General features: G+C 36.1%; 1 pseudogene; it reads right to left on the reverse strand.

Annotated features, from left to right (window-relative positions):
* Positions 1-2242: 2242 nt before the first annotated feature.
* Positions 2243-4749, reverse strand: LOC138159093 (mitochondrial glutamate carrier 2-like; annotated as a pseudogene).
* Positions 4750-10919: the final 6170 nt, after the last annotated feature.

Consider the following 10919-nt stretch of genomic DNA (forward strand, 5'->3'; position numbering starts at 1 on the left):
GACTTTTCTTTGGTATGCAGTGTAAAATATTGGTCTATGCCCAGTTTTTGTCATACTATGTTCCAATTTTCCCAGGAGTTTTTGTCAGATGATGAGTTCTTATCCCAGAAGCTGGAGAATTTGGATTTATCAAAGAGTAGATTACTATAGTTATTGACAATTGTGTCTTGTGTACCTAACCTATTCCATTAATCCAGCAATCTATTTCTAAACCAGTAAGAAGTTGTTTTGGTGGTAGTCACTTTATAATGCAATTTAACATCTGGTATAGCTAGACCACCTTTCCAAGAATTTTTTTCACTAATTTCCTTGATATTATGGACTCTTTGTACACCTAGATGAATTTTGTTATTGTTTTTTTCTAGATCTATAAAGTAATTTTTGCTAGATTGATTGGTATGACACTAAATAAGTAATTTAATTTAGGTAAAATGTCATTTTTATTATATTAACTCAGCCTACTCTTGATCAGTTTTTCCAATTATTTAGATTTGATTTAATTTATGTGAAAAGTTATCTGTAATTGTGTTCATATGGTTCCTTGATTTGTTTTGGCAGGTAGATTCTCAAAGATTTTATAATGTCTATGGTAATTTATTTTATTTTGTCATTGCGTGTTTTAATGTTTAATTTGCTCAGATAAGACACAACAATTTTTGGATTTAAAAAAATAGCCAATATTCATTCTAGCCTTATTTAGTTCTCTCTCAAGCTTTTCATAAAATGGAATCTTAAGTGATCTTTTTTACCTTTAACATTAATTGCCAAAAGTGTTGAGACTTGATCTCGATGACTGCTTTAAGGATTGTCATGTATATAGCTGTACTGCCTTTTTTCCAGAGAATGTTCATCATTGCTAGTCACCCTGATTCTTGAACTGGCCATGGTCTGTAGTTGGTATAGTTAGTTATATAGGTTCCCATAATTATCTCTAAAGCTTCTTATTTTTCTTTTCCCCAATGTATGAAATTAATTTCTGGCTTCAAAACTAGGAATTGATGTGAACAGGTGTAATGCAAAGCACAAGCAACTTCCAGGTTCAGATTCCCAGAATAGCAAACTCCATTTGTTCAGTGACAGCTTAAGGCAAAGCATTCACAGAAAATCAAAATCAAAATACAGGGTAACTCAGTCATTTAGTAAGTCCTCATATCAATCAAAAGTACTAAGATCCAAGCACTGCATCCCTGGGCAGTACATTTATTAATTCAATCACAAAGTCTTCTCTCTATTCAACTGGAGATTATTTTCCAATCATAAACAAAGCACATTCATTTGGTGAGTCACAAAATATAAAAGTCGAAATTTTTTCACCTGTGGATCACAGTAGAATTACAATAACAACCATCACCACCAAGCATCCTCTCAAAGAGGCAGTGGAGAGCACAAAGGCCATCTATCCTTAAGCTACAACAAGGTTAGAATATCATCACAGAATTCAAAGAGAGGTCTTTTCTTCACCTTGACCCAAGGCAAGTTCTCAGCAATCTCTATTCCTGGGAAGGCAAAGCTTAACAAAGTCACAATACACATTGCCAGCATCCTCATCAATTCAGGACCCCTGAAAACATCAGCAAAACACTCCTGCAGGATTTCTGTAGACATACGACAAGAAAATCCTCCCTCAGGGCTACTGAACTAACAGCAAGGTTCCAGGACCTCTGCAACAACAGCACTGCCCTCTACCAGCATACAAATCTCACAAAACAACATAAAAACAGACAGAAAAAATACCAGTACCACAGTCATGCTTCCTCAGTTCCGGCAGCTCCAGGTGGCAGTTTTCAAAAGTCCTAGGCAGCTCCAACTGGTGCTCAGCACTCCAGGTGGCTTTGGCTGGCAGTTTTCTCTCTCTCTCAGCAACTCTGGCCCCCAGCAATTCTTTTTTTTTTGCTTTTAGGAGGGAAATTGGGGTTAAGTGACTTGCCCAAGGTCACATGGCTAGTTTTTGTGTTAAGCGTCTGAGGCCGGATTTGAACTCAGGTCCTCCTGACTCTAGGGCTGGTGCTCTCTTCTCTGTGCCACCTAGCCACCCCCAGCATGGGAATGCTCCCAGCAATTCTCTCTCTCTCTCCCTCTGTGCCTCCACGATGCTACTCCCAAAAGTTCTTCTGCCCTCTCTCTGCTTGCTCCTCTCTATCCATTGCACCAGCTCCTCCCAGTTCAGTCCCCTCTCTTCAAGTCATCAAGTCCATCCCACAAGGGGGATTCACAAGCTCTGGGTTTTATCACTTAACCCCAGAACCAAGGCAATACAAGGGGATCCTTAAATTCCATTACCATTACTCCAGGCCCATTTTTCAGTGTTTAGTAACTATTAAATTAAAAAGGAGCATTGTTATATTTGCTGGAAAGTGCTTTTTTAGCTAGATCTAAAGAAAACTGTTAAGATGGTTTCCCCAATACCAGAGTAACAGACACCTTGGGAAATACCAAAGAGAGGGGCTATAACTAAGGCCTGGCAATGAGCACCTTTCATAAAGGCTGCTGGTCCCTCATGAGTCCAGATTTTATTGGCACAGTCTATGATCCCATTATAGGCCTTTCCACCCACACCTTTCTTGAGAGTTTGAATTTGTGTTTTCAAAACATCCAAGGGTGTCACTGCCATAGCAGCTAGAGAAATTGCTAAACAATCAGATGCAAATGAGTGGGCAACAGGGGCCTTCCAAGTAGCTTCATTGATACCTAGATGGTTGAGGTTGGCAAAAAAAGGAAAATAGATAAAAAAGAAAGAAATAAACCCAAGATGGCAGCTTAGAAGAAGTAAACTCTCCAAACTCCCCCATAACCATCTCAAAAGCTATGAAATATGACTCTAAACAAATTTTAGAGCTTCAAAACCCACAAAGGGACAAAGAGAAACAAATCTCCCGCTGAAGGAAGACCAGCAGGCAGACAGAAAGGGTCCATCACAGGATAACACAAGATTAAAAGCTTCTAAATTAAGGGATCAAAGGGGTTGGAATGTGATATTCCAGAGGTCAAAGGAGCTTAGGATTAAAACCAAGAATCACCTACCAAAAAAAACTGAGTATCATGTTTCAGGGGAAAAATATGGTCATTCAATGAAATAGACTACTTTCCAGCATTCTTGGTGAAAAAACCAGAGTTGAATACAAAGTTTGACATACAAATACAAGAAGCAAGAGAAGCATGAGAAAGTAAACAGGGAAAAGAAATCATAAGGAACTTGTCAAAATTGAACTATTTATAGCCCTACATGGAAAAATGATAATTGTAATTTATGAAACTTTTCTCTGTATGACGATAGTGAAGGGAATATGTGTGTGTGTCTATATAGGAGGGCATATGTGAATATGAATACATATGTGAGTGTGTGTGTGTGTATATATATATGTATAAGTATACATAGACAGAGGGCATAGTATCAATTGAATAGGACAGGATAATATTTTTAAAATAAACTTAAGAGATGAGAGAGGAATATACTGAGAACACATAGGGAGAGACAGAATAGGGTAAATTATCTCATGTAAAAGAATCAAGGAAAACTGTTATAATGGAGGGAAAAAACAGGAAGGCAAAAGGGAATGGGTCAAACTTATTCTCATTGAATTTCGCTTAAGTACAAAATAACATACACATTCAATTGCATATCTTACCCTAGAGGAAAGTAGCAGGAAAGGGAGAAGAAGGGGGCTGATAGAAGGGATGGCAGATTTGGGTGGAGGGTACTTAGAAGCTCACACTTTTGAAGAGGGACAAGGTCAAAGTAGAAAATAGAACAAGTAAGGGGTGGGATAGTATGTAGGGAAATATAGTCAGTCTTACACAATTTATCCACTATGGAAATGTATTGTTTAATTACACATATAACCTCTATCTTCCCAGTAAAGGTCAGTGATGAGAGAAGGGAAAGAAACTGGAACTCAAAATTTTAAAAGCAAATGTTTAAAAAATTATTATTATTAATTTACAAGAAATTGATAAATAAGATATACAGGCACAGGGTTATGGAAATCCATCTTGCCCTACTGGAAAGTTGGAGGGTGGATGGGGGAGGATATAGGAGAGAGTAGATTGGGGGAGGTGGGTAGGGGAAAGACAGAGAGAAAATTTGTAATTCAAAATCTTGTGGAAATGAATGTTTCAAACTAAAAATAAACATGAAATTAAAAACAAAACAAAAACATAAAAATGAAATGACTATCCCTTCAGAGAGTAGCACCAAAACCCCTATAAAGGCCACTTAGGCCTCGAGTATGAAAGAGTTCCCAGTTGATGATAGTAGCAGAAGGACACTTAGGGGTTGATTTTACGGTATAGGGAATGATAGGTGAAGCTGCTGATGTGAATGTTCTGTGTTGGTGACCACCCAGACATCCAGCATCCTGCAGTTCTATCTTCAGCATTTCCATGGGAGAGGTAATCACCACCTGGCACACCCCAGCTGCACAGCTAGCCAGCATCTTCTTTATCAGATTCTGTTTCAACCCATCTTCTAAGAGTTTTTCTCACAAGAAGGCCTTGGCTTCCAGTTGGATAGCTTTCTCAAGAGTGACTAAGGTAAATTCACTGCTGCCCCTCTGTACATGCCAAAAAAAGCCATCTGTGCAGTGGCCTTCACCAGGTAATCTATCATTCCTTTGTAGGTCATCTTTCCATGCTGGTTCTGCAGCCAGTTCTTGATCAAGTCAATGGGGAACACACAGGTCCCCACGTCCCAGGCCTGCCACTTCATCATTGATAAGATTTGCTGGGTCACAGCTTTGGTCCCCACCTTCTCTAGAGTAACTTTAAATGGAATTTCTCTTTCTAGTTCTTGCTGCTGATTTTTTGCTCGTAATATATAGGAATGTAGATGATTTATTTTTGTTTATATCCTGCAACTTTATGAAAGTTGTTCATTATTTCAAGTGTTTTTTTTCCCCTTTATTCTCTAGGATTCTGTAAGTACATTATCATAGCATCTATAAAGGGTAATAACTTAGTTTATTCTTTGCCTATTCTAATTCCTTCCATTTCTTTTCCTTGTATTTTTGCTAAAGCTAACATTTCTAGTGTATATTGAATAACAGAAGTGATAATGGATATCCTTGTTTGAACTCCAATCTTATCAGAAATTCTTCTAGTTTATCCCCATTACAAATAACACTTGCTGGTGGTTCTAGGTAGATGCTACATATAATTTTAAGGAAGACTCGGTTTATTCCTATGCTCTCTAGTGTTTTAATAGGAATGGGTGCTGTATTTTGTCTAAAGCCTTTTTCTGCATCTATTGAAATAATCATATGGTTTCTCTTAGTTTTGTTGTTGAGATGATAAATTAAAGTGATAGTTTTCCTAATAGTGAACCAGCCCTACATTCCTGAAAAAAAATTCCTGGTCATAGTGTATTATTCTTGTCATAAATTGCTATTATCTTTTTGTTAATATTTTACTTAATTTTTCACATCTATATTAATTAGGGAAATTCATCTACAATTTTCTTTCTCTGTTTTTACCCTTCCTGGTTTAGGTATCAGTACCAAATTTGTATCATAAAAATAATTTGGTAGGACTCCTTCTTCACCTATTTTCCCAAATAGTCAATATAGTATAGCAAGTAATTGTCCTTTAAATGTTTGATAGAATTCCCTTGTAAATTGGCCCTTGAGATTTTTTCCCAAGGTAGTTCATTGATGTATTGCTCCATTTCATTTTATGAGATGCTGTTATTTAAGTATTTTACTTCCTGTTTGGATAATCTGTGCAATTTATATTTTGGCAAATATTTATCCTCTTCACAAAGATCGACAAATCGATAGGGCAAAATAGTTCATAATTATGTTTTTAATTTCCTCTTCATTGGACATGAAGTCACAGCTTCCTTTTTGATACTGGTAATTTGTTTTTCTTCTGTCTTTTATAAATCAAATTAATCAAAGTTTTATCTATTTTATTGCTATTTTCCCATAAAAACAGCTCTTAGCTTTATTTACTAGTTCAATAATTTTCTTAATTTCAATTTTATTAATATCTTCTTTGGTTCTCAGTATTTCTAATTTGGAATTTAATTGGGGATTTTTAGTTTGTCCTTTTTCTAGTGTTTTGAGTTTCATGACCAATTCATTAATATCCTCTTTCTCTATTTTATTCATTTAAGCATTTAGAGATATAAAATTTTCATCTAAGAACCTCTTTCACTGCATCCCATAACTTTTGGTTTGGAGTCCCATTATTGTCATTCACCTGGATGAAGTTATTGATTGTTTCTATGATTTGTTATACAACCCACTCATTCATTAGAATTAAATTATTTAGTTTCCAGTTGATTTTTTGTCTATCTTTCCATTGTCCTTTATTACACATTATTTTTATTGCATCATGATATGAAAAGGATGCATTCAATATATCTGCCTTTTTGCACTGGATTGCCAGTTTTTATGCCCTATTACAACATCAATTTTTGTATAGAAGGCATCTACTCCCAAGAAAAAGGTATTTTCTTCTCTTTGCCCATTCCATTTTCTCCAGAGGACTACCATATCTAACCCTTTTAAATTCTATTCACCTCAATTAACTTTTTTTCATTTATTTTGTGGTTAGATTTATCGAGTTCAGAGAGGGGAATTTTGAGGTCCCCGACTAGTAAAGTTTTACTCTCAATTTCTTCCTGTAACTCCCTTAAATTTTCCTCTAAGTATCTGGATGCTAATACCACTTGGTGCATATATGTTTAGTAATGATATTGCTCCATTGTCTATTCTGCCTTTTAGCAGGATATAGGTTCCTACCTTATCTCTTTTAATTAGATCTATTTTTGCTTTTGTTCTGTCTGAGATCATGATCACTACCCCTGCTTTTTTTTTTTTTACCTAAAAGCATAATATACTCTACTCCAGCATTTACTTTGTGTATATCCCTCTGTTTCAAATGTGTTTCTTGTAAACAACATATTGATGGATTATGATTTTAATCCATTTTGTTATCTTCTTCAATTTTATGAGAGTTCATCCTATCCATATTCAGTTATGATTATCAATTGTGTGTTTCTCTCCCTCTTATCCCCCCATTTATATTTTTCTTTCTTTCTCTCCTCACTAGAGTTTTGTCTTTCACTGTCACCTCCCTCAGTCTGGCCTCTTTTCTATCAGCTCCCCTTCCTTTTATTTTCCTTTTCCCTTATTTTTTTTCCTCCCTCCTAACTCTCCCTTGCTTTTCTTTCTTCTTTCCCTCCAACAGTTTATAGAGCAACTTAGATTTCTATACCTAAATAAGTATGTAATTCCCTTCTTGAGCCAAATCCATTGTGAATAAAGTTCAAGCAATGCTCATCACCCTCCTTTCTTTCCCTTTACTTTAATATATCTTTGTGTCACTTCACATAATATAATTTACTCTTTTCTACTTTCTGATTTTCTCTCCCCCATTAAAATCTTTTTTAACATTTAATCAGGCCTTTTATCATCACTTCAAAATCAACTTAAACCCAACCCCTCTGTTTATGTATTTGGTTTCTATGTGATGTAATAAAAATTCAGTCCTCAAGAATTGTAAGGGTGGCTAGCTGGTGCAGTGAGTAAGAGTGCCAGCCCTGGAGTTGGGAAGACCCAGGATCGGTTCTGGCCTCAGATACTTAAAACCCACAAACACAAAAAATAAGTGGCCATGTATCCTTGGGCACGTTACTTAACCCCAATTGCTTAAAAAAAAGAATTGTAAGTATCATCTTCTCCATGTAGGGATGTAAACACTTTGTCCTTATTGAATAATGTGTGTGCTTTTCCCCCACTTTTTCTGTTTAGTTTTTATGCCTCTCTTGAGTCTTGTATTTGAAGATCAAATTTTCCATGTATATTTAGTGTTTTCATCAGGAAAGTCTAGAAGTCCACTATTTTATTTAATGTCCATATCCTCCCCTGAAAGATTATGCTCAGTTTTGCAGTGTAGTTGATACTTGGTCATAATCCAAGTTCCTTTGCTGTACAGAATATCATATTTTAAGCCCTCTGATCTTTTAATGTAGAAACTGCAAAGTCCTGTGTAATCATGACTGTGGTTCCATGATATTTGAATTGTTTCTTTCTGGCTACATGTAGTATTTTCTCCTTGATATGAGAATTCTGGAATTTGGTTACAATATTCCTTGGAGTTTTCACTTTGGGACCTCTTTCAAGAGGTGATTGGTACATTCTTTCAATAACTGTTTGACCCACTTCTTCAGGACCTCAGGACACTTTTCCTTGATGATTTCTTGAAAGATGATGTCCAGGTTCTTTTTTTTTAAATCATAGTTCTCAAGTAGACCAATAACTATTAAGTTATATCTCCTACATCTATTCTCAAAGCCAATTGTTTTTCCAATGAGGTATTCTATGTCCTCTTCTATTTTTCCATTCTTTGGATTTCAACTGATTCTTGATGCCTCATAGATTCATTAGTTTCCAGTTGGCCAATTCTAATTTTTAATCAATCAGTTTCTTCAGTTAGTTTTTGTACCACCTTTTCCATTCAGCCAGTTATAGAGTTGTTTTCTTCATTGTACTTCCTTTACATTTTGTTAATTCTATTTTTAAATTTTTCTTCTACCTCTGTTATTTAACTTTTAAAATCATTTTTGTACTATTCCAATAAGGTTTTGGTGTTAAAGAGCAGTTCATATTTCCCATTGAGGTTTTGGATGTGGTTATATTCACCATGTAGTCCTCTCCTGAATTTGTGTTTTGATCTTCCCTGTCACCAAGATATTTCTCTATGGTCATTGATTTGTTTTTATTCTTCTTGCTCATGGTGTTTGCTTTCTTTCTGACTTTTAAATTTGATCTCTGATTTTGGGGCTCAGGAGGCACTCACTGTCTTAAACTTTTTTTGCTGGGGGCTAGGGGCCTGGTTGCTGGTTTTCTCTGTTGGAGCCTCAGGTGTTGGTTAGTTGATGTTGTAGTGTTCTAATAATTTATCTGGTGCTGAGCTGACTGGTGGTGACTGGTCTGTGCCTGGGTTTGGTGCTTTCCTGCTCCTCCACCCTTGACCTTAGGCACATCTACTGAGGTGGAACTTGCTGTTTGCTTGTTGGAATGCCTCCCTTCTCATACTGGTCCCCTTCAGCCACAGAAAGTGGGAATTCCCCACTAATTTCCCCAGCTTCCTGAGCCAAAGGACTGCCGCACCTTATCCCTTTGCTGACCCAAGTACTCTAGGATCCCTCCTGGGGCAACACACTCTGAATTTCCCAAGATCAAAAAGGGAGGGTGAGTGAGAACAAACATCCACTAAAATTGGTCAGAATCCTGGATTTTGAAAGTTAGAAAAGACCTCAATAGCCATTCCAACTTCTACATAAAAGAAATCTCCTCAATAACCAATCTAACAGGTAGCTGTCCAGTCTCAACTTGGAGACTTTTGAGAAAGGGGAAACTTCTACCTCTCCCAGAAGCCCATTCTAGTTTCAGAAAGTTCTAATTGTAAAAAAAAAAGGACATTGTCTCAATTTGCCTCTTTGTAACTTCCTGGTTCTTCCCCCTGGAATAACATATAATAAAAACAATCTTTCTTTATATTAATAGCCTTTAAACTACTTGAAGACATATAGCATATTTCTCTGCAATTCTTTCTTCGCCAAGGATTGTATGTCTTGTTTCTTCAACTGTTCTTCATATGACACAGAATCACTTCTCTTTACAATCCTATTGACCCTCCTTTAGACACTAACCTGTTTATCTATGTACAACTTCCATCTATGTGGTTTTCAGAATTGAATGCAAAATTGAAGTCTGATGAGACTAGAGTACAGTGGGGTTACCACTTTCCTAATCTTGGGAGCTATAATGCTCTTAATTTAACTGAAGATCACATTTGCTTTCTTAGCTGCAATATTCACTTTCTCTTTCATTTATTTGTGAAACGTTATTGTTTTGTTCTAACCAACTGGAAGACATATTATCCCTATTTAATTTCAGTCAGATGCTCCAGTTTGTCAAAATTCTTTTGGAATTTGACAGATATCCAGTGTATTAGTCATCCCTCCCAGTTTCGTGTCTTATACAAATTTGATGGTCCAATTATGCTATGAACACCACTCAAAATGTTTTTTTTTTCCATCCATTAATGATATTCAGTGGGATAATATGTCAGTCAACTAGATGTTGACAAGGTGATCTTTATGTAGGAACATAGAATCTTGGAGTTGAAAGGAATCTCAGATATCAAGTAGTCTACCTCATTCTTCCTTTATCTTCCTAACTCCTACCTTCTCCCTATTCTGGCCACTAACAATGGCCAAAACTTGAACCCAGATCTTCTGATCCAAGTTGAGGGCTATCACCCCTATGTCAGGTTGCCTATTTAATGCAGTTAGATTATATCATTATTCATTCTTTGAATATTTCTGAATGAATGAATCACCATGATTCACCAACTAGAGTTTTTTAAACAGGGACAAATTATAGTGAATTACAACCAGTGCATGATGAATATAGTTAAGCCATACAGCATAATGCTTGTAAGTTAAATAGCAGATTTCTTCACAGTTACAGCTCATTTTGGATATATGCATGATGTGATTGGCAGAGAGCTGGAAATATTGTTTCCTTCACTTATGTAATTCACTGTTGTTCCACAAGAAGATCTGCTGAGGAATTTTATCCAATTCCCTACTCAAGTCACTCTTTGGACAACTCCAGCTCCTGACCAGCTTTCTCCAAATAAGGATAACTCTGCTCTGGAATGTGCTCCCCTAATTGATAAGTGTTTGATTAGGAGAACCAGAGCTTGAATATCTCTTTATAATTAGAATATAAGATCTTTGAAAATAAAGACTACTTTGTTCTCTTCTATTTTTATATCCAGTACCTAAAAAGTGTCTGAAACTCAGCTAGCATTAATAATGTTTGTCTGTCTTTCTTTTTAGTCTATCTATCTATGTATCTATCTATCTATCTATCTATCTATCTATCTATCTATCTATCTATCTATCT

This window comes from Petaurus breviceps, unplaced genomic scaffold, assembly GCF_028583685.1.
Source record: "Petaurus breviceps papuanus isolate PSGF00001 unplaced genomic scaffold, PetGlider_PUasm1.0 175, whole genome shotgun sequence".
Classification (NCBI taxonomy): domain Eukaryota; kingdom Metazoa; phylum Chordata; class Mammalia; order Diprotodontia; family Petauridae; genus Petaurus; species Petaurus breviceps.